Source organism: Diabrotica virgifera, chromosome 2, assembly GCF_917563875.1.
Source record: "Diabrotica virgifera virgifera chromosome 2, PGI_DIABVI_V3a".
Classification (NCBI taxonomy): domain Eukaryota; kingdom Metazoa; phylum Arthropoda; class Insecta; order Coleoptera; family Chrysomelidae; genus Diabrotica; species Diabrotica virgifera.
The window spans coordinates 226,233,852-226,256,806 of record NC_065444.1 but is presented as its reverse complement, the minus strand read 5'-3'; the positions used below and the strand labels follow the sequence as shown (position 1 = coordinate 226,256,806).

Sequence of the window (22,955 nt, the reverse complement as noted above, 5' to 3'; positions counted from 1 at the left end):
TGAATATTTCACTTCGAAGTATTCTATTTGAAATTTGGTGAATATGAATCTATTTTTCATTGGCTATAACTCTGGTTTTACGAGGTCTATAGACCTAACGCGTACACCATTTTTTTACTTTTTTACAGGCTATATTTTTGCTAAGAACGTTTTTTTCGACAAAATACTTACTTTTTGAGTTATTTGGGAAAAACCGTCTAAAAATGTAGATATTTTGTTGAAAAATGAACATACCTATTCACTCGCAAATAACTCGAAAAGTGTTGACTTGGCGAAAAAGCTCTATAGAACAAAAATTACTTAAAATTAGTTAGTTTATCCATTTCCGGACTTATTTTAGACTTATATTTTTTCACCCCCAAGAGGGGGTGAAAGTCACCCCCAGGGCAAAAGCACACATCGGCACAATATCACTTTTTTTCTTTGACATGTTTGACTTGTTAGCTATGCGTATGCCAAATTCCATGTCAATCCAAACGGTTCTTTAAAATTTAGAGCAAAAACCGTGAAATAATGGACTATTAATCTAAACTTTTCATCACTGAATGGTGCGAAAGGCATGACATGGTCTTGGACAACATCTTTCACGTATCTTTTAGCATTCACATTTTCTTCTGTTGAACACAACAAGATCATTACGAGCTTCGTAAGAGAAACCTTCCCAAATCATGATTGACCCTGTGGTCGTTCATGAAACCTTTCATTTTAACACCTGTAGATACGTTGACGTCCATCTGTACCTCTTGGGGCTATTCTGCTCTCATCTAAGAACGGTATGTTCTTTCATTCCACCACACTTCAGTCAGCATGTTCTCGCACAAAACCACGTCTAGCTCTACGGTGTTGTACGAGCTGGACGGAAAGCACTCAAATTTGTTTCTGCCAGTTTTCTTCTAATTGTGTGTTACTGACATTGCTGATAATGAAGCGGTCATCTCAAATTATAGTGCATTGATGTCGGCCTTGACCTGACCTGCAGGTATATGAACCTGTCTCCAGAAATTCTCTGATAGCATCCAGTACCATATTTCAGTCCTACATCCTTCAGGGTGCTCAAGACGGTTGCTGTAGAGGATTGGCACAATATCCTCCAATCCCGAGTACCAAAAAAAATTTGATTAATAGCAAGCTCAAAATTTGTTCATAGCTTAACGGTGTCTAGTAGAACAAACTTTGATGTATGGGAACACTGGAACAGGGGAAGTTTTAATTGTGGAACAAGTTAAAAATTTGGAACGTCAGCCTACGAAAACGTTCCATGTATTTTTTCGGACAGAACTTCCAATTGATTTGTTACCATTTCATTAAACTCTCATGCAAAAATTAGACTGGTGCACCAACTGGGCATTTTAATGATTCCAACACGAGGAACATGTCAAATGGCATGAATTATATTGGTAATAAATATCAGTCTGATTTTTGCATGAGAGTTTAATGAAACACAAATAAATTGGAAGTTCTGTCCGACAAAATATATGGAGCGTTTGCGTAAACTGACGTTCCAAATTTTTAAACTGTTCCACAATTAAAACTTCTCCTGTTCCAGTGTTCCCGTACATCAAAGTATGGTCGACTAGACACCGTTAAGCTATTAACAAATTTTCAGCTTGCTATTAATCAAATTTTTTTGATACGCGGGATCCAGGTCTATTACCAAAACTTAAAGTAGAATAACCCCTTAAAAAGTAAAATGCTAATTTTATTGCGCACTGTTTTAAACTAAGAACTAATTTTTATTTTTTTCTCTGCAAATACATTGAATTGACTAAACTCCTGTACAAAGTTGTAAAATTTTAAAGTTAAAGGATATAAAAGCTGTTACATACTTAGGAAATTATTATTTTGCCAAAGAGGCCAATTAAAATAGCGTTACTTTTAATATTGGCCTATGCAGCAACGAACAAATTCGACAATTAGTTCAATTTTGGCCTATATTTGGACAAGAATCTACAGGTCGAGCAAGTCTCGTAAATTTCACGATTGCGAGCCACGCTTCACGCAACCGTGTTTGCGTACTTGTGTTTCAAGTTGCGTGGTCGTACGGAGTTATATTTACCAAATTGAAATATAATCGTTTTCAAAATTAAATCAATATGTCAATATGGCTACTGGGTGTAAAAGATAAATCTTATTCTATCTGTTCTTAATGAGTTTTAGATAATTTTAGTTGTATTTCTTTGTAATGTTGTGTTGTACAAAGATTAATTTAACATTTTCTCTGGAAGTATTAATTTAGAAAGATAATATGCTTCATTGGTGTTGTGTTTTGAAGTGTGAAATGTGATAAAGTCAAGATAAAGTTCACTTTTAAACTGAACTAAATAAGGTATCTGAGAGACAACAATGGTTAAATGCAATACAATGTACAGGTTTTACTAGCGAAATGAAAATTTTCCTGTCCTGTCTGCTGTAATCATTTTATATCTGGTAAGTTACAATTACAACAGTAACGATTTTTGAAGATGTTAACATTTTAATCTTATAGGAAAACCAGCCGACTTAATAGATAATAACAATCTCCAGATTGGGTTCCTTCAATAAATATGGTCTATAAACACAATGAAATAAGTTCCCCAAAATCTAAAATGGAGTGGTATCAAAGGAGAATTAAAGGGAAAAATATTCATATTGAAATTATTTATAAGGCACTGGACTGTCTTAAATTCTACAATAATACTAGGTGGGTAAATGATTTTAGACATTTTTCATTAAGAGTAGATTAAGATTAAGTAGATTTTCATTCAGTAGATTTAAGACTTGTTTACACGGGTAGAGTAATGATGCAAGTACTTGATAGAGTAGAGTAACTCTACCTGTAAAAATGCTCAGCACAGTAGAATAGCTGGTAGAGTGTATAGTTGGAGTTAAAGTAGAGTGACTAGCAACCTACGGCAAAGTAACTACTCTATGACCACCACTACTGCCAAAATGTCTACTCGGCTGCACACTCTACCCATGGAACACGCTCAATTATGGCAGAATAGAGTAGGTAGGAGAGTACATGGGGGCGCTGTCATTCTGGCTGGAATTGTGTTTTGTGTAAATAGTGAAAATGAAGTTCACCGAAGATGAAACTTTAAAACTTGTAGAGCTATAATACGGCGAATACCAGTGTTTATGGAATTTAGGTAGTGTATACTACAGAAATAAAAGTTTGCAGCAAGCTGCGGAGGATGAAATCGTCGAAAGAATGGCAAGGGGGCTTTGGAGTAAACAAGCTTAAGCAAAAAATTAAGAATTTAAGGTGCACTTATAATCAAGAGTGTTTAAAAATACAAAAATCGGTTTCACTATACTAGCATCAGTACTATACTTGTACTCTCCTCACGTGAATGGTATCAAGCCATTTTTGGTAGAGTACTACCACTACTCTACTCTCCTCAAAACTCTACCCATGTAAACAAGTCTTTAGAAACAGTGGAAAATGAGGTAGCTAGTAGAGTAGTAGTAGAGTAAAATATACTGGTTTAGCAAATTGCAATGTTTTAAGGTAATACAGTAGCGATAAACAGATAGCCTAAACGTGTTCCAAGATTGTCACTGTAATTTTGAATATTTTTTCGAGGCATTTGGCACACGTATTCGTAAAATAATAAAGAATGGCGGTACAGAGCCCAATTTGAAAAATATATTAATATGTGGAAATTACTCTGTAATTATACAATATTTAAAAAATGAGCCTGTACCGCCATTAAGAAGAACAAAAAAATACACTTTCTTCAAATAAACTTTTTTATCCGATGCCTAGATTTTGTGTAATTTTGGAACTACTAATGAAATAAAAAATTTTAGTAGTTCCAAAATAACACAAAATCGGATAAAAAAGTTGTATTTGAAAAAAGTGTATTTTTTTGTTCTTCTTAATGGCGGTACAAGCTCGTTTTTTTTTATATTGTATTTAATTACAGAGTAATTTCCACATATTAATATATTTTTCAAATTGGGCTCTGTACCGCCATTCTTTATTATATTACGAATATGTGTGCCAAATATCTTGAAAAAATATTCAAAATTACAGCCGCAATCTTGGAACACATTTTCGCTACCTGTTGATCTATACTGTTTCCTCTTAAGATAGTTTTAATAGTTATTTATGATATAAGTATTAAATTTTAAGACGCGCATGTGAAAGTTAACTTGAAAAAATAATTTTATTAATGTTTTGACTTCCACATCAGATGTCATTGTCAAAATACAAAATATTCATTATTATTAGGTTTGTTCTAGCAAACGGTCAAACTAGTCAAAAACCATCAGCAAACAGTTGGTCAGTAAAAGAACATAATACAGTCACCAGTGCGATCCCCTCTACTCGCGCTGGTCCACTATTCGCTGATGGTTTCAAACTGATGCTAGAACAAACCTATTATTATTATACATATCATTATCTGTAAATAATATTTCTTCTGATTGTTAATTGTAAAGGATAGAAAAATTACCATTTATTTTATTTTTTTTAGAATCAGCTGAGAGAAGTGGTCTACAAAAAAACCAGGAAGGAAACGGAATATGTGGCTACGAAAGGCAAAAGAAAGGTTTACAAAGCAAATGTGACACATTTTTTTGAAATATTTAGGAATATCAGTAAATTGCATTAAAAAAATGTATGAAAAGATTTTGTTCAATAAAAATGTTTATATTTATCAAGGATGTATTATTTGGTATGGCCACATATCGTCAGTGATGTAATAATACATCCTATCTGTTTTTTCATGAGTTTTGTAAGAGAGACTAAAAACTTGTCTTAGGGTCACCTCCTGTTTTCATATGATATTTTTTGACTTGTTTTGTAGTAAATTAAACTATCTATGAACTACAAAACAAGTCAAAACTTACATATGAACACAGGAGGTGACCTTAAAACATGTTTTTCCATCTCTCATACAAAACTCATGAAAAAACAGATAGGAGGTATTGTCACATCAGCAAGGATGTACAGTGATGAGTGCCCTAATAACCGGCAAAATATTTAGTTGTGAGATAAAAAGAAATGAAACTAGTCGAGCTGGGAAATTTAGCGAAATTAACCTTTAAATTTACGTTATATTGATCCCACCTTTACACATATCGGAGGAGTATGTCAACTAAAACTGTCACTGTGACAGTGGTAGTTTCCAAACTCGTCTGATACGTCTGAAGGTGGTACACAATCAATACAATCTAAATGTATAAGTTAATATCGCTAAATTTCCCAGCTCGACTAGTTTCATGTCTTTTTATCTCACTACTTAATACATCTTTTGTGCTATTTTGCCGGTTATTAGAGCGCTCATCACTGTATTTCTGGTATATCCAGGGAATGTCTATAAAATATATTTTGAATGTCCAGAGAACATTCGTGGACATTCATGGAATGTTCCAATAAGACATTCAGGTAATGTTTAAACACTCAGGTAATGTTTGCTGACACAGGATTTTCCTGGGATGTTCTCAGGGAACATGTTTTCGGGGATATTCCAGGAATTTTTCAATGTCTGTGTACCTTCTATGGACCTATATGGAATATTTTGGTGTTATTACCGCCGCACTCCACTTGCGATTTGTAATCAGGAAGATTGAACACATTGTTTCAAATACAAGTCAATCCATTTGTGACTAAATAATCATGGATTGACTTCTATTTGAAAGAATGTGTTCAATCTTCACAACTACAAATCGCAAGTGGAGTCCGGCGCTTAGGGCTACTTCCTCTTCGGTATTATGTATTATACTACAGAAATCAGGAACTTTCCTTCTAAATATATGTATGCATCTTGGCCATCAAACATATTCTTCCAAACATTTTTTTAAGGGGTCTTGTGGGTAAAAAAAGTGACTTTTTAAAAAAATTATATCTCGAAAACTAAAATTTATTTTTATTTATAATTGGAACATGTAAAAGTATAGTACTTAAGGTAGTCTCAAAAAAAGTTTCAGCCAAAAATATTCATTTTTGTAGAGTTTAAGTTTTTGTAGAGATTTCAGTCTCATCTGAAATCAAAAAGTTTCTTGTAGTTTATACCTCTGGCTAGAATATGAACGAAGGAATTAAAAAAAAATGAAATTTGAAGATTTTACATAAGTTTAAACACATTTTTGACCCCAATTTTTCTCATTTTTAAAGTAGTTTTTTTTATAAAACAAAAATGACCTCATCTAATAAAAAATCCTTTGTTGATTCACTAGCCAGAGGTATAAACTACAAGAAACTTTGATTTCAGATGAGACTGGACTTGTTATGCTGCTCACGGCAAAAAAGGGCTGTTGTCGAAAAATTGCAGTCAACTCTACAAAAATGAATATTTTTGGCTGAAATTTTTTTGAGAGTACTATACTTTTACATGTTTCAATTATAAATAAAAATAATTTTTAGTTTCCAAGATATAATTTTTTAAAAAGTCACTTTTTTTACCTGCAAGCATTGATTATAAATATTCCTCTGCAAGACAACAACTTAACAAATTGTTGATTTCAAATTGTAACAGTTGTTTTGCAAAGTATGCTGCCCTCTTGTATTTTCTGTGTTATCTTCATCATACAATTACTTCATCTAAAAACTTTCTGCGATATATTCGCAACAACAAAAACAAACAAAACAAAAAAAAATAAAACAAAAGTTTAACCACCTTCACACCACAGAATCAAGCAATCAAGTTACACAAATTTTCAAACACCTCACCTGACACAGCGTCTCAAGTACGATTGCGCGAATTGGTAAATATAACTCTGCACGACCACGCAACTCGAAACACAAGTACGCAAACACGGTTGCGTGAAGCGTGGCTCGCAATCGTGAAATTTACGAGACTTGCTCGACCTGTAGATTCTTGTTATATTTGGTGAAACGGTATAGTACGAGACCCCACTACAAATGCACTATGTTCATAATGTAGATAATCAAACTTACATTTTTCTATAAATTTAAGAATAGGAGAATACATTGATAACGGGTTGCCAGCCAAAAAGTGGCCGCAAATAATTTTAATTAAATTAATGGTAATAAATTTTTGAAAAAAAAATTCGTTCATTTATTTTTTAAATGATAGTATATTAAAGTATAAATGAATATTGATGTAAATCAAAAATGAATAACCATTTTCAATTTCGGGAACGTGAATTGTAAATTGTAGAATTCCCTCATCTTCCTTAGTCTCAGCATCTGTATGGCTTGCAAATTGTAGAAGCCTCGGAGGTGTAACCAGAGAAGGTTCCCATTGTTTTCATTCTGGTGGGGTGTAGAATAGCATTATGTTGGTTTATATGCCATTAGAGTGAAAACTTAGTCTTTTTGCTAGCAGTTGCCGCTAGGGCATCTATGCCATTTCGTTCGTTGCAATCCGGGACTGCACGCTGGGGTTTGTTTTGGTTGGATCAGGGAGAGCAGCATATGTGCCTCCTGATGAGAGACTAATAAGTTTCTAAACCGGTAGGGGTGCTTGCGGCACTCTCTGATTGGACTAGAATATGGTTCGGCTGTGTTTTCGTTTTGCAACGAAATTGAAAATGGTTATTCATTTTTGATTTACATTTACTATGTGTGGAGTATGAAGGGAACCATTCTCGTTGGAACTTTACCGCGCTGAGCAGATGGGACGTGAATTGTAAATTGTAGAATTCCCTCATCTTCCTTAGTCTCAGCATCCGTATGGCTTGCAAATTGTAGAAGCCTCGGAGGTGTAACCAAAGAAGGTTCCCATTGTTTTCATTCTGGTGGGGTGTAGAATAGCATTATGTTGTTTTATATGCCATTAGAGTGAAAACTTAGTCGAATATTGATGTCTTTAAAACACGCGCGATTTTTCGAGCATGATCTTGTAGACGGAGTGCTCGAAATAGAGCAAGCGTTTTAAAGACAAGTTATCCATGAATACTTTATGCCGGATTTATACTCATCTATTGCAACTGCTGCTGCCGCTGACGGAAATATTGCCCGAAATACGATATCGACGCGAGTGAGGTGTTCACATCAGTTCCTCGCCAATGTCCTCACAACTCATTACGGAACGACTCACAAGAATGGAATGTGACGACAGCATCGTCTTGCTCCTTTACTCACTTGCCGCTTTGCCGGCGGCAAATGAGAGAGAGAGAGAGAGAGAGTAGCTGAATGTGAATACTCACTCGTATTCGCGCTGCCTCTCCTTTGACTTCCGCCACAAAAACCGACTTTTTGGGCATCGTCGTGCAATGGCAGTAGCATGAGCATGAACAGCGCGAGTAAGCTATTTACACATTGACGCTGCCCACTTCCCTGTCCAATTCCCTGTCGAACAGGACTGAGTGTAAATCCGGTATTCCGCTATTTTTTTTATTGATACACTTTGAAATCATGTATTATTACTACAAAAATTTTAAATAAGAGCTAATAATGTAAAATGGTTGAATTTGTGATGTACATCAGCATTCAAAATACATCAAAATTAATTTGCAATCTGTCACATAAGATTAATTGTTATTACTGATTATATATTGCTTAAAAATGAGTTCTAACATTCACTATTTCAATAGTAAAGAAGAGTCGCGATTAGTACCGCAAAAATATGAAGACGCTTGGATGGAAATGGATGGAAGAGCAAAAGGTAGCAGATACAGATGAACAAGTTGTGCTTGCTTACCTTCAGAAAATTTCCGAACAGGATAAGCCGTCGACTATGTGGGCTATCCATTCGAAATTGCAAAGTATGTTGAGGATAAACAAATGGGTCGTTTTAGAAGGATTTGTGAAAGTGCATGCATTCATGAAGGCAACTAGCAAAAATGACATGGCCAAGAAGCATATGTATTCAAGGAAGATGATTTGCCGAAGTTTTTCACAGATGAACGGATATTACGTAGGTATTTATTTTTGAAGGTGGTCGCCATTTGCGGTACCTTTCGCTCTTAGAGAACATGTGAATAGGGCTTTTTATCAATTGTCATTTGTTTCGAGCTTCTGTCATATGACATATGACAGGAGCTCGAAACAAATGACTGTGAATGAAAAGCCCTATTGTGCGATTTACGTTTACATGACATCAAGGAAGAAGGAAGCGTATTGCTTATTACTATCCGACCATTTAAGATTCTGATGGCTCGACGCTTTACAGTTGCTGATAGCGATGCAATTAATTATGTGCGGTTGGTGAAGAAGTATTTATTATTGCGCCCCAAAAATGAAAGTACAGATCGAGTTTTCTTACAGTATGATAAAGGGTGCACTAATTAATTAGTTGGTATTAATACATTTGGATCATGTCTCTTGCAAATTGCACGTTATTTAAAATTGAACGATCCTGACACGATCCTTGTCATGCTAAATTCCTCTAACCAGGGTTAATCGGGACAGAAAGTACCGGCCCTTAATATCAAATAATAGGTATTTATGTTCCATTAATAAACTAAAAAAAAAATGTATACAATTTTTATTCAGTTGCAATGCGAAAGCAAAACAATCTTATTTTTCACTTAGAACAGGGAGCGCAGTCCAGCACTCTGAATCGACGATTTTCGACTCTTATTGGAGTCATCATCCGAGAGACGTAGGCCTGCTGCTCTCTGCTCGAAGTGACCAAACCTTGAAAGCTTAACCCCACATTGCAACTGACTTGTATGGATTAGGTGACTAGCGTCATCTGGCAATTGAAAGGCAAAGTTTTCAATGCTAATAGCAACATTAATAATATTGAAAAATATTAAAAATATTACTAAAAGATTTTTAAATTGAAAACTTATTGGTCCATTTCCCTGGTAACACCTCCAAGGCTTCTAAAATTTGCAAGCCAGATGGATGCTGCAGTGAAGACAAGAGGGAATTCTAAAAAGTTGCAATTCACAAACCCCGTCTGCAGCTTGGTAAAGTTGGTTTCATTAATAATTTGTGAACACATAAGCAGGATGTCTGAATCAAGGATAGTAAGAATAGCCAGGGACAAATCACCGTTAGGCGAAGGAAGTATAGGACGCCCAATAAAAAGATGAAATGACAACTTAGGGGCAGAATGAAAGGCGCCGTTGAAGAAAAACAGGCAGTACTGCCTATTTAAAAGAAGAAGAAGAAGTATATTAATTTAAAACATTTTAATAAATTCCTAACGCCATCTGCTAACGTATAAAGCATCCCTTGTTTATTTTGACAGAAGCGTCAAAGTCAAACTAAATATTAATACGTATAAGATAATTTGTGTAAAATCGAAAATTTGAACTAATCAATAAATAATAAAATTCCTTTATTCAATTTTAAAAATATTATTTTAATACAATATACAATCCGACAAGCGACAGGTGGCGGGTGACCTTAATCGCGGGAGTCACAAATGCGTGGTTGCCGTATCAAAAATTTGGTTAGGATCTGAAAATTACGTTAGTGGATATTATTTACTACAATGTAAACTCCTAGCCGACAGCAATAGAAATGAGCAATCCCTTCCACTTTTCAATTTGTTCTACGCACAAACCGCCAGCACTCACTTGTCGGATAGTACCTACATATAATTTGTTAATAATAAAATTAGTATCCGGGATGTAAAAAAATAAAATGACGTTTATTAAACGTCATTTAATGTTTCCATATCGATAAATGTACCGGACTGCGTGACTTGTCGCATTGGGCTTTCATGAGATTAGATTTTTCTATTCTTAAATTTATATAAAAAGGTGATTTTTATTAACTACGTTATGAACGTAATGGTGTTGCAGTGGGATCTTAGACTATTATATAGGTTAATTTTTTAGTATAAATTTGTACATAAAAGAATATTCAGTAGCCTATCATAGCCGATGTACTTACTTTATCTCCTCTTTCAACACATGGACACAAAGTTAATAAACAATATTAAAAAATAATTTGTACTTTGTGGTGTGTAAAGAAGGGGACAGCAAATACATAAATGACATATAACGAATTTCACTTTGTTTGTATCTACTGTTTTAATGTAAATTGTAAATTTTATATGAAAAAATGTATAAATATATGTTTACTGTCTTGTTTCATTATTTTAACATTTTATTTTTACCCATCATCAATTCCTGTTTAACTTAATTTATGTAGGTACACTGAGGGGCTAAATTATGGAATAATTTCATTTTTTGTAGATTGGGCGATTTTGAAGGCAATTCCAGAAATAGGTCGATATTTATTTTTAAATTATGATTTTGGCATATTAGTCTAAGAGCTAGAGCCGAAAAATCATCGTCATAAGTAATATGTAGTTTGGCATGTGAAATGTGTCCATTGTATATTGATATCAGGCTGACACCTCAGTGGATACAGGAAGTAGCAATAAGCAGGGCTGCTTTATCCATTAGGCAATATAGGCAGCTGCCTACGGCGGCAAATTGTGAGAGGGCGGCACACGGGCTTGAAATTTTGATTGGGGGGGGGGGGGCAAGCATTATATAATATACAATACATTATATTATATGATGTAATAATGAAAACTGAAAGTATTTTTTGTAAATTTCAGTCATTTTCAGTTTCAGGGGAGGTGGCAACTGCCTCCCCTAACCCTATCAAATGACGCCCCTGGGGCGGCAAAAATACTGTACAAAAAATATTTGTATTTAAAAATTAAAATCGAATAACAAATATGTATATTCATCATTCATCCATCAATGAAATATAAGTGGGCGTTCGTTTCTAAATAAAAGAAATTGCATTCATATCAAAAATAAAACAAACATAGCATTCTGTTATCTTAAACCTAACACTGTTCATCCAAAAAGAACGGAAGTCATAAATTTAGTGATTATTGGGCCGCCAGAAGCTCCGCAAACACGGTGAATTGACTGAAAACATCAATATTGCACATATTGCAGAAACTAAAGATTACCAGTAGGAAATCGAGTTAGAGTTGGGATTTTTAAACTGTATTATTACAAGGAGATAACATTCGTATCGTCGCACTGATATAATACTCCAGCCAGGGAAATAAGCAAGAAATAGACCATGTTCGGGACAATGAAATTAATATCAAGGTAGCTGACTACTTTTTTAGTTATTGTGGATTTGACCTATAGGATGAAAACCTTCATGTTTCCTGACTAGAGATCGTGTTTTTTAATTATTAACAATTTGGTTCAATCAATGCGATTTTTTCCATTTTTTGCACTCAATTAAAAAGCTAAATAGTTGACATAAAAATACAAAATTTATTTTTTTAGAACATTGAAAAACCTTCACAATGACGATTTTTGAAAGTCAAAAAGTTAATTTGTTGCTTCGTAAACTGCAAAATAACTGAAAATCGTTATTTATTAACAACTTTTCGTAAAACTAACTTAGAACTGTAGTGTTTCGCTTTACTCAAAGTTGGGTATTGGGGTACATAACAAACTCCCAAAATTTGAGACCGATCCATTAATTAGTTTAAAAGTTAGGTATTCTATTTGTTTATCCCAGAGACCTTTGTTTTGCAATAACAAATGACAGAAAATAATGAAGATAGGACAATTCTGCGTATGCCAAATGAAAGTAGAAAGTGATCCTATCAAAATGTATTAAGAAAAGATAAAAAAAATATGTAATATAGTAAAAAAAACTAGTTTATAAACATTTACAAAACATCTTCTTACATAGGTATTCGGAAAGATGATATTTTACTCGAATTTTTAAAAATGTAGTTCAAATGATGATTAGTCATAGTAAGTGAAGGGGGAGCTTCTGCGTTGATTGCACTAAATTGTTAATAATTAAAAAACGAACGCGAACTCTAGGCAGGAAACATGTAGGTTTTCATCCTATATGTCAACAATTAAAACAGTTGTCAGCTATCTGGCGGGAGCCGAAAAATCCACGAGTTCAAGAACTAAAAAACCAACTTAAAGCTACTACCATTTTCTATATCTTGGGATCTACTCAATGAAGTTTGATATTTCTTCTTTTAATTTGTATGTACTTTTATGTAAATTACAAATATGCAATTTGTCTAGACATTTATTAATTAATAAACAGTCTAATTTTTTAAACAATGTTTGAAAAAATAATATTTTCTCAAAAATCCATTTTTTGTAATAATACTATCATTATTAATCATAGAAAAAGTTAAGGTATATTTTAATGAACAAATTATGTTCAATAAATTATTATTTAATAAAAATAATTTATTTATTAAAATATAGGTAGGTACTTAAACTTTTTCTATGATCATTAATAGTATGATAGAATTGATTAAAAAATGACATAACCCAGACATCCAAAGTGAAAGTTATCCTCCAACACCAAATTGTTCTATATCGTCCATATAATGTTCAGAAAAAAGTCACACCTTTTTGAGCGTCGAGTTTGGGGGGGAGAGGGGGGAGAAGTCGGTAAATTCGTAGTTTTTTACGTTTTTCGTCAATATTTCTAAAACTATGAGGTTTAGCATGAACAACCTTTTATACAAAAATGTTCTACAATAAATTTGTTCTATACATAATCCTTCTAAAATGAACGATTCCAAAGTTACGGAGGTAGTATAGTATAATTGGTCCAAAAAAAGGCCTAACCTAGACATCCAAAGTAAAAGTTTTCCTCCAACACCAAATTGATCTATATGATCCACATATTGTTCAGTAAAAAGTTACACCATTTTGAGCGTTCGGTTTGGGGGGGAGATGGGGGAGAAATCGGTAAATTAGTTATTTCTTTACGTTTTTCGTCAATATTTCTAAAACTATGTTTAAGCGTAAACAATGTTATATACAAAAACGTTCTACATAAAATTTAAAACAAAAATGGTCCTATCCTTAATTGTTATAAAATCAACGGTTCCAGAGTTACGAGGGTGAAATGTGGAGGTTTTCGATACTTTTTATATTACTTGGGCAATTGAAGATGATTTTGGGTGGTGAGGTTGACATTTCTTCAAGGGCTTATCACTAACATACCATCGGCCACTGAAATAGCAAATCCTGTTAAAGAAAATTTCTTTCAATCAGTAAAAATATTATAAATTGCTCAAAAAATATAAAAAGTATCGAAAACCTCCACTTTTCACCCTCCGTAACTGTGGAATCGTTGACTTTATAACAATTATGTATAGGACCTTTTTTGTTTTAAATTTAATGTAGAACATTTTTGTATAGAACATTAAAGCATATTTTTAGAAATATTGACGACAAACATAAAAAACTACTAATTTACCGATTTCTCCCCTATTTACCCCCCAAACTTGACGCTTAAAATGGTGTAACTTTTTACTGAATAATATCTGGACCATATAGAACAATTTGGTGTTAGAGGAAAACTTTTACTTTTAATGTCTGGGTTAGGCCTTTTTTGGACCAATTATACTATACTACCTCCATAACTTTGACCGTTCATTTTAGACGGATTATGCAGAGGACTTTTTCATATTTTTCATACTTTCATTATTCATACTTTTTTGTTTCAAACTTAATGTAGAACATTTTTGTATAGAAGGTTGTTCATGCTAAACCGCATAGTTTTAGAAATATTGACGAAAAACTTAAAAAACTACGAATTTACCGATTTCTCCCCCCTCTCCCCCCCCCCAAACCCGACGCTCAAAATGGTGTTACTTTTTTCTGAACATTATGTAGACCATATAGAACAATTTGGTGTTGGAGGATAACTTTCACTTTGGATGTCTGGGTTTGGATCTAGTTAATACTATAATGATATGATTAAAAAAATAGGTATTTGGAAAAAATAATTTTTTCAAGAAATGTTTAAACAATGTAGACCCTTTCAGTGGTGTCATGGCAAAATTAGCAGTGTGGGAACGCAGTGCCCGAACGCACTGCTAATTTTTGTTTACAAAACCTAAATTCTCTATTATTTTTTTTCTTTTCTTAACCAGTGCGGGAACGGCGTTCCCACGCGTTCCCACACCATGACACCACTGGACCCTTTATTAATTAATACATTTATAATAAAATTGCATATATGTAATGTATGTAGAAATTACATACAAATTAAATTGTTAATAATTAAAAACACGGACGTGAACTCTAGACAGGACACGGGTAGGTTTTCTTGGTACAGGTCTACAATAATTAAAAAAGTAGTCAGCTACCTGAATATTTCAGTTATTATGAAAATGATGTAACAGTGTGAAATAGCTTCAGTGAAATAACAGTTAAAAAATAACGGCTACTGCTATCGCAACACATTCCTATCTTATACTAGTGCAAATTGAAAATTATACATAATCATAATTTTTCATTTTTATGTAAAACATTCTGTGTTTATTTTCACCGGTCAAAAGTGAATTCATACCATACTGTGATCAGTGTGATTTTTGTTCTTCTCACTTGTGTAAAATATTATTTTTTATAAATTCTATGTTCCTCATTTTAATACATTTCCAAACAATAAATTTCTTATTTAAGGGACCGTTCAAGTATTACGTAACGCAGGTTAGGTGGGGTCAAAAATCTTCAAAAATTGCGTTACGTAGAAGGTGGGAGGGGGGGGGTCAAAAATCTCAAAAATCGCGTTACATAATACTTGAACGCTCCCTAAATAAAAAATTCTGCTTGCATTTTTTTTTTCGCAAAAATGGTACATGTTTGAAGGGCGGCTACTAGAGAATTGCCTAGGGCGGCAATTGACCTAAACGCGGCCCTGGCAATAAGGGATGAAAGGGGAAAGTTAGTGTAGTCATTAAAGGATTTCACCTCCTATTTTGATAAACCTCCATTGATTTGCATGAAAATTTGTAACTAGCTAGAGCATACCTCAAGAAATAAAACTGATTTGGTGCCAACTTGCACTTTTACCCTGGGGGTGGATACCACCCCTTCTCGGGGGTGAAAACTATTTTATTAAAAATAACCCCACAAATCGATAGAGGGACAAATTTTAAGTAAATTTTGTTATATTATGTTATTAAAATAAATCAATACTTTTTGAGTTATTAAAGATCAAAGATTTCTCTATTTAAGAGCACATGCGTGAAGTTACGGATGATAAAGAGAACATATTATTAATTAATTGTGTGTTAGTAAAATATTATTTTTATAATATTTCGATATTGTAAATTTAGCAAAAAATGTATTCAAATATGTCAAATGTACCCATTATTGGACACCCCCCAGTTTCTGGACATATTCAGTTTATATTGATAGAAAAAATTCAATTAAATATGGTAATAATATAAAAATAATATTTTACTAACATACAATTAATTAATATGTTCTTTTTATCATCCTTATCTTCACGCATGTGCTCTTAAATAGACAAATCTTTGATCTTTAATAACTCAAAAAGTATTGATTTATTTTAATAACATGATATTACAAATTTTGCTTAAAATTTGTCCCTCTAGCGATTTGTGGGGTTATTTTTAATAAAATAGTTTTCACCCACGGGAAGGGGTGGTATCACCACCAGGGTAAAAGTGCAAGTTTGCGCCAAATCAGTTTTGTTTCTTGAGGTATGCTCTAACTAGTCACCAATTTTCATGCAAATCGATGAAGGTTTAACAAAATAGGAGGTGAAAACCTTTAATGACTACACTAACTTTTCCCTTTCATCCCTTCCCTAACAACACACAACATTCCAGGAATGTACTACCAAAGTTCTATCAATATTTGAATGTCCTGGACATTTAGGGAACATTCGGTGAACATCTGTTTAAATTATTCCTGGAATGTTACCATAAGACATTCTGTGAACATACTACCAATGTTCCTATATTTTTAAGTTGCGAAATAATATATACGTGTAACAGATACAACATTACTTATAACATACCAGACAAACTAAGTGACACTTTAGGCCTACAGTGCAATAATATGTCAAATTTAAAGAGTTTCCCAAGTTCAATTAATACAATATTATAAACATACAAATGTAATAAAAATTATTGTTCGCGAATATTCAATTTGGAATGCGATTTTGTTAATAAAAAAAATACTTATAACTTATGCAAAACCCAAGAGAGGCATTTATATTTATTTCTTTTGCGTTCATTTTCAAATTCGCCATGCATATATTTTTGTGCATGGCGCTTGAGAGGGCATCACGTGACTAAAAACGACCAACCAACGACCTCGCTTCGGCCATCTTGGCATCTTCATCTTGGCCACCTTGCTTTGCTGTCGGTGGATCGTTGTTTGTAATATTTGTGCTTTTTAAGAATATTTTTTTAATTCGGATACTTTTATAATAGCTTTAATAGTATTATTAACATAGTGAATAAAATGGTGTCCTGTTTTTAACGCAGTTGGAGTAGCAGAAACAAATGTAGATAAAAAAATCTGCAGGAATAACGTTTCAATTATGACAGAAGCTCCAAACAAATGACTGAATGAAAAGCCCTATTAAAAGGTTAGTATGCAAATATGTAAACGAAGGCATGCCCTGTATTTCAGAAAATAAATTAATACTATTAATACCCTAATAATACTATTCATAAAAAATCTTTTAAGTAACCTAGATATAACAAAGTGAATAAAAGGCATAAATCAGAAGAATTATTATTTTATTTTATAAGTTAATAATTGGTCATATTCATTTATTATTTTAATAATAATTGTGAATAAGCCACAAACTTCGCTTATTCCTAACTAAAATAGTAAATAGAGATAATAACAATAGGATTTGTAAAACTAAAGTAATTCTTTTTGCGTTTTTGCCAATGTATGCCTTTATAAATAGGATGGTAGACCACACACTATAATATGCAGTACCAACTAATGAATACACAGAATATTATAGTCGATTTGCTAAACTCAGTCTCAGTACTACTGAGTCTGACACAACTGGCTAGTGATTTTAGTAAATAATTTTGCCAATTTGGTAAAATTGGCAAAAAAAAATAATAACTAAATAGTTAATAATTACTGTAATTTTGGCAAAACTGGCCAAAAACAAAAAAAATTACCTACTAAAATCACTAGCCAGTTGTGTCAGAGTTTGGGGAACCGACTATACTAATAAACAATTTCTAAGCTGTTTTATAATATTTTGTGAGTCCATTAATCATATTTTTTATTTAAAACTAAAATTTGTTAATAATGCTTAGTAATGCATATATTTTGTATTTTTAGCTTTCCAGAAGATCCTGCGAAGAAGACATGAAGTATAGATCAGATTTGTTAATAGAGGAGTATGCTCAAAACACTTTTTAGAAAAAGATATTGACAGAACTTCACTTTCATCTGTTCGTTTAAGAGACTGTGCTGTTCCAATAGCTTATGTCACACAGGTATATGCATTTTTTTTCTTGGTTTTAACATCTTTTAAACGCGAAATATGCAATAGCTTATCGTATTGATGCCATGTTATTTTTCTTTATTAAGGTCTTTGTTTATTATTGTGTATGTGTATTAACAACAGAAACATTTTTGGTTATTCTTTATTTTATTTTATATTTTGTCATCAAGTGTTCAGTCAATGTATGTAGTTTTCTTATGTACACCTTTATGGGTTTATACCTGGTGGATGTATATTTCAATAAATAAATAAATAAATAACCTAATTAATAATACAGTCTGTACAATATAGATACTGTTGTAATTCATTATCTACATCGGAGATCTAAGTTGACATTGTTGCCCAACTGCAAAAAATTTTTGAATTCATTTTAAGTCAAATATATCACATAATTATTGCGAAGTAGATTATACAACAAAACAGATTAATATTCAATGTAAATAAATAAAAACATCAGAAATAGAAAACAAGAATTAAGGTATAATCTTATGTTACAGTTATTAAGGTACCAAGGGTATTATAAGGATAATAACGCTTGAGGTCAATGGTGTTTTTAACAAGGGCCTGAGGGATATACGTTGACCGAAAGCGTTATTATTATAATACCTGTGGTGCCTTCAACGTTTAATGTCTGACTAAATTATTCTTTATATGCGAAAAATTTGAATGAATTTTGAATTGATTAGTTTTTAAATAAGTACATTTACCAGTAACAGTAGTAACATAATTGTGGTAACCATAGTTTTACTTAGGTTGATATTTGTCAACTTGACAGTATCTAAGTCGTTATTTAAATTTAATGCCCAAGGGCGTTATATCGTACTTAACAGACTTCGAAATGTCATTATTTGTCAAATAATGTACCAGTAGGACATTAAAGTAAATAATAAAAACAATAAATATAATGAATACTAAATACTTATTTGTTTGTGAAAAATCTATTTCTTTGTGGCTTTTTTGTAATTAACTATTCTAATGAGGAAATAAGCCACAATTTACTTGAAAAAATAATTTTATTAAGGTTTCTACTTCCACGTCGGATGTCGTTGTCAAAATACAAAATGTTCATTATTATTATTTTATTTATTAAATATTATTTATTATTTATTTAAATATTATTTAATATTTATTTTTTTATTATTATTATTTATGCGTATTATTACCTGTAAATAATATTTCTTCTGATTGTTAATTGTAAAGGATAGAAAAATTACCTTTTATTTTATTTTCTTTTAGAATCAGCTGAGAGAAGTGGTCTACAAAAAACCAGAAAGGAAACGGAATATGTGGCTACGAAAAGCAAAAGAAAGGTTTACAAAGCAAATGTGACACATTTTTTTATAATATTTAGGAATGTCAGTAAATTACATTAAAAAATGTATGTAAAGATTTTTTGCAATAAAAATGTTTATATTTATCAAGGATGTATTATTTGGTATGGCCACATATCGTCAGTGATGTGACAATACCTCCTATTTGTTTTTTTCAAGAGATTTGTAAGATAGACTAAAAACTTGTTTCGGCCACCTCCTGTTTTCATATATTTTTTGACTTGTTTTGCAGTAAATTCAACTATCTATTTACTACAAAAAAGTCAGAATACGTACGAAAACAGAAAGTGACCTTAAAAAATGTTTTTCGTCTCCTGCAAACCTCATGAAAAAACATATAGGAGGTATTGTCACATCACTGACGATATATTTCAGTGAATGTCTAAAAAATATACTGTGAATGTTCAAAGAACGTTCGTAGACATTCATGGAATGTTCTAACAAGACATTCAGTCTAAAAATATACTGTGAATGTCCAAAGAACATTCATGGAATGTTCCAACAAGACATTCAGTCTAAAAAATAGACTGTGAATGTCCAAAGAACATTCGTAGACATTCATGGAATGTTCCAACAGAACATTCTAAGAATATTTAAAATGCTGACACAGCACTTTCCTGGGACTTTCCAGGGACATTCGTGTGCATTTGGGGACATTCCAGGAATGTTTTCAATGTCCTGTGTGTACATTCTAGGAACATTCATGGAATGTTTTGTGTTATTAGGGTTATTGCTACTTCCTGTATCCACTGAGGTGTCAGCCTGAAAGGTGTCATAATTGTCAATATACAATGGACACATTTCACAGGAAAAACTCCATATTACTTATGACGATGATTTTTTGGCTCTAGCTCTCCATCTATATGTATCTCCTTACTGAATTACACCAAATCCTTGTCATACTAGGCAGAAGGTGTAGGTACTAGTATACATCCTACTAACTTATGATAAACGTTTCTGGCTATTTCCAGAGGCTACAGGGGTCAATGAATGGTTAATCCTTCCCAAATTTTACGCCACTGGCGGAATTACTATTTTAGCGCAATTTTTCGGTTCTCCAATTCTCTCTATGTAGGTACATAATATACTCTTCACTTGTAGCGATAAAGTGATTAGTTTTCGAGATATTTGTAGTTAAATATGTACCGGCAATATTGATTAATGTATTGTACCGCTTAATTTTTAACTTCAAATATCTCAGAAACTAATGACTTTATCGTTACGTACAAAGAGTACCTATACTATTTAAATAGGGAGTATTAGAAGATCGAAGAATTGCACTAAAATAGCAATTGCACCAGTGGCGTAGAATTTGGGAAGGGTCAACCATTCACTGTCCCCTGTCGTACGCCTCTGAAAGTTGAAAGTAGCCAGAGACGTTTATTTATCATAACTTGGTAGAATGTACAGAGTGGATACGCTAATCTGAGACACAACTGTCTAGTAATTTTAGTAATTTTTTGGGAAGTTAGGTTGCTAGATGTGACTGAAAATTACGACACAACCAAACATATCTGCTCATAGCCAATAGTATTAATAGTAAACAGACATAAATAACATAAACCTTACCGCCAATCAATAATTATTTATTTATAACATTATAACGTATTGATAACAAATTAGAAAATTATTTATTGTACAAAATAAAAATATTTAAAAGAAATAAATTTGAATATGTCAAAATGAACCTCGGCTGAGCGAATATATTTTTAACCTGCACTTTCTGCCAAGTATGACAAGGATAAGTCAAATATGTAGTTTTAAATTACTGGGTATAAATAGTTATAAAATTTATAAATAGATTTATAAATAAAGAGTCAAATTTTATTTAAGTGAATTTGGTTAAGTAATCTTAATATTTTGAGGTCTAGAATCTACAACTCAGAGATTGGATATTCTTAATTAATCACCCTGTACCTACATATGCAAAAATTCATAATTTCAAAACAAAACTCGACATGTTTGGCGATTTGTTTCCAAAATCGCCCATTCCCAAAAAAATTAATTTATTCCATAATTTTGCCCACTCACTATGTATACATTGTTATAAGAAAAGAATTATTCTTCTTGGTGTATTGCCTTTCTAAATTAACATTAACAACCAGCATCGTGATTTTCACTTTTAAAGCGTCAACTTGAAGCCGAGACGTCAGTCAGTTTAAAGTTTTAGGCAGAAACCGGGATTTGAGAGAAATGGTATCGTATATGCTGAGGATGGTTTTACGAGGTTGCCCGACTCTTACTCTGATCTCTACTTAACCCTTAGGTCACTCTGTTTTAACTATTGTACCTAATTATCTAGATTTGCTCGATGGGTTTCCTACGTATCATGTTTATGTATTTTTAATTCCACCGTTATAGACTGTCGTTTAGATAATTATTATTACACATTTAATGCTCATAAAATTTAGTCATAAAAGAGACGCAACTCCTATTCTATTTCAGAAACAAAACTGGGAATAATCAGTCTCTAGTTCGTATTTGTTTTTGTAAATTCAGATATGAATGGTGCACACAAACACCGACAATGAATATAACATTAATATAAGCTATAATTATCTGATATAGTGCATAAGTGGAGGTTTTCACCTCCGATTTCGTTGAACCTTCATCGAGTTTCATGAAAATTGGTGAGTAGTCAGAGGATAGATACCTCAAGTATTATAACAAAAGTGACATGGCGCCAACTTGCGCTTTTACCCTGGGGGGGGGGGGTTACCACCCCTTCTCGAGCGTGAAAATTATTTTATTAAAAGTAACCCCACCCACATAACAATTTCATGTTCTTAGTAGATTCATAGAACATACTTTTCAGAAAAAGTATATACTGAGAATGTGCGTAATTACCATTGCGAATGTGCAGAGCAGATACTGAGTATATACTACATTACAGTACTTGAACGTTCTATGTATCTACTTAGAATGTACTACCGCACTTCTTTTCAGTATATACCAAGAATGTTCTTTTTAGAACATTCCAAGGACGTGCTATAAACCTTCTATGTGTATACTTAGAACATACTACCGCACATCTTTTTAGTTTATACCAAGAAGGTACTTTTTAGAATATTCCAAGGAAGTGCTATAAACCTTCTATTTATATACTAAGAACGTACTACCGCACATCTTTGTATGGGAAGAATATTATATTTTTAAGAATATTCTAAGTGCTATCAAGTGCTATATTGCTTAGAAGTATGTTTTCAGCATCACCTAATCTCATCTTAGGTTCTACTGGTTCTACCAAATATCTATTTACATATTTTAATTGCAAATGAGAATGTAGTTAGTACCTACATTCTACAATATTACTTAAAAAGTAAGTACATATTTATAAATTTTAGTTATTTATATAAATCATTAAATAATATTTAGCTAAACTAAACTATGCATAATAAGTAACTAAAATTTATATAATACTTATATGTACTTACCTATTTAAGTAATATTGAGTTATCAAAATAGATTATATGTATTTTGAAGCACCGCAAACAAAATAAACA

At 32.5% G+C, this 22,955-nt stretch overlaps 2 long non-coding RNA genes across 2 annotated transcripts; both read left to right on the top strand.

The window, feature by feature from the left end:
- Window positions 1-1,227: 1,227 nt before the first annotated feature.
- On the top strand, window positions 1,228-4,620 carry LOC126880458 (uncharacterized). The gene is made up of 3 exons (XR_007696594.1): window positions 1,228-2,427; window positions 2,486-2,680; window positions 4,461-4,620. It is a non-coding gene; the product is annotated as an uncharacterized LOC126880458 (long non-coding RNA).
- A 12,352-nt stretch (window positions 4,621-16,972) lies between these two features.
- Window positions 16,973-19,496, top strand: LOC126880456 (uncharacterized). The gene is made up of 3 exons (XR_007696592.1): window positions 16,973-17,233; window positions 17,956-18,113; window positions 19,358-19,496. It is a non-coding gene; the product is annotated as an uncharacterized LOC126880456 (long non-coding RNA).
- Window positions 19,497-22,955: the final 3,459 nt, after the last annotated feature.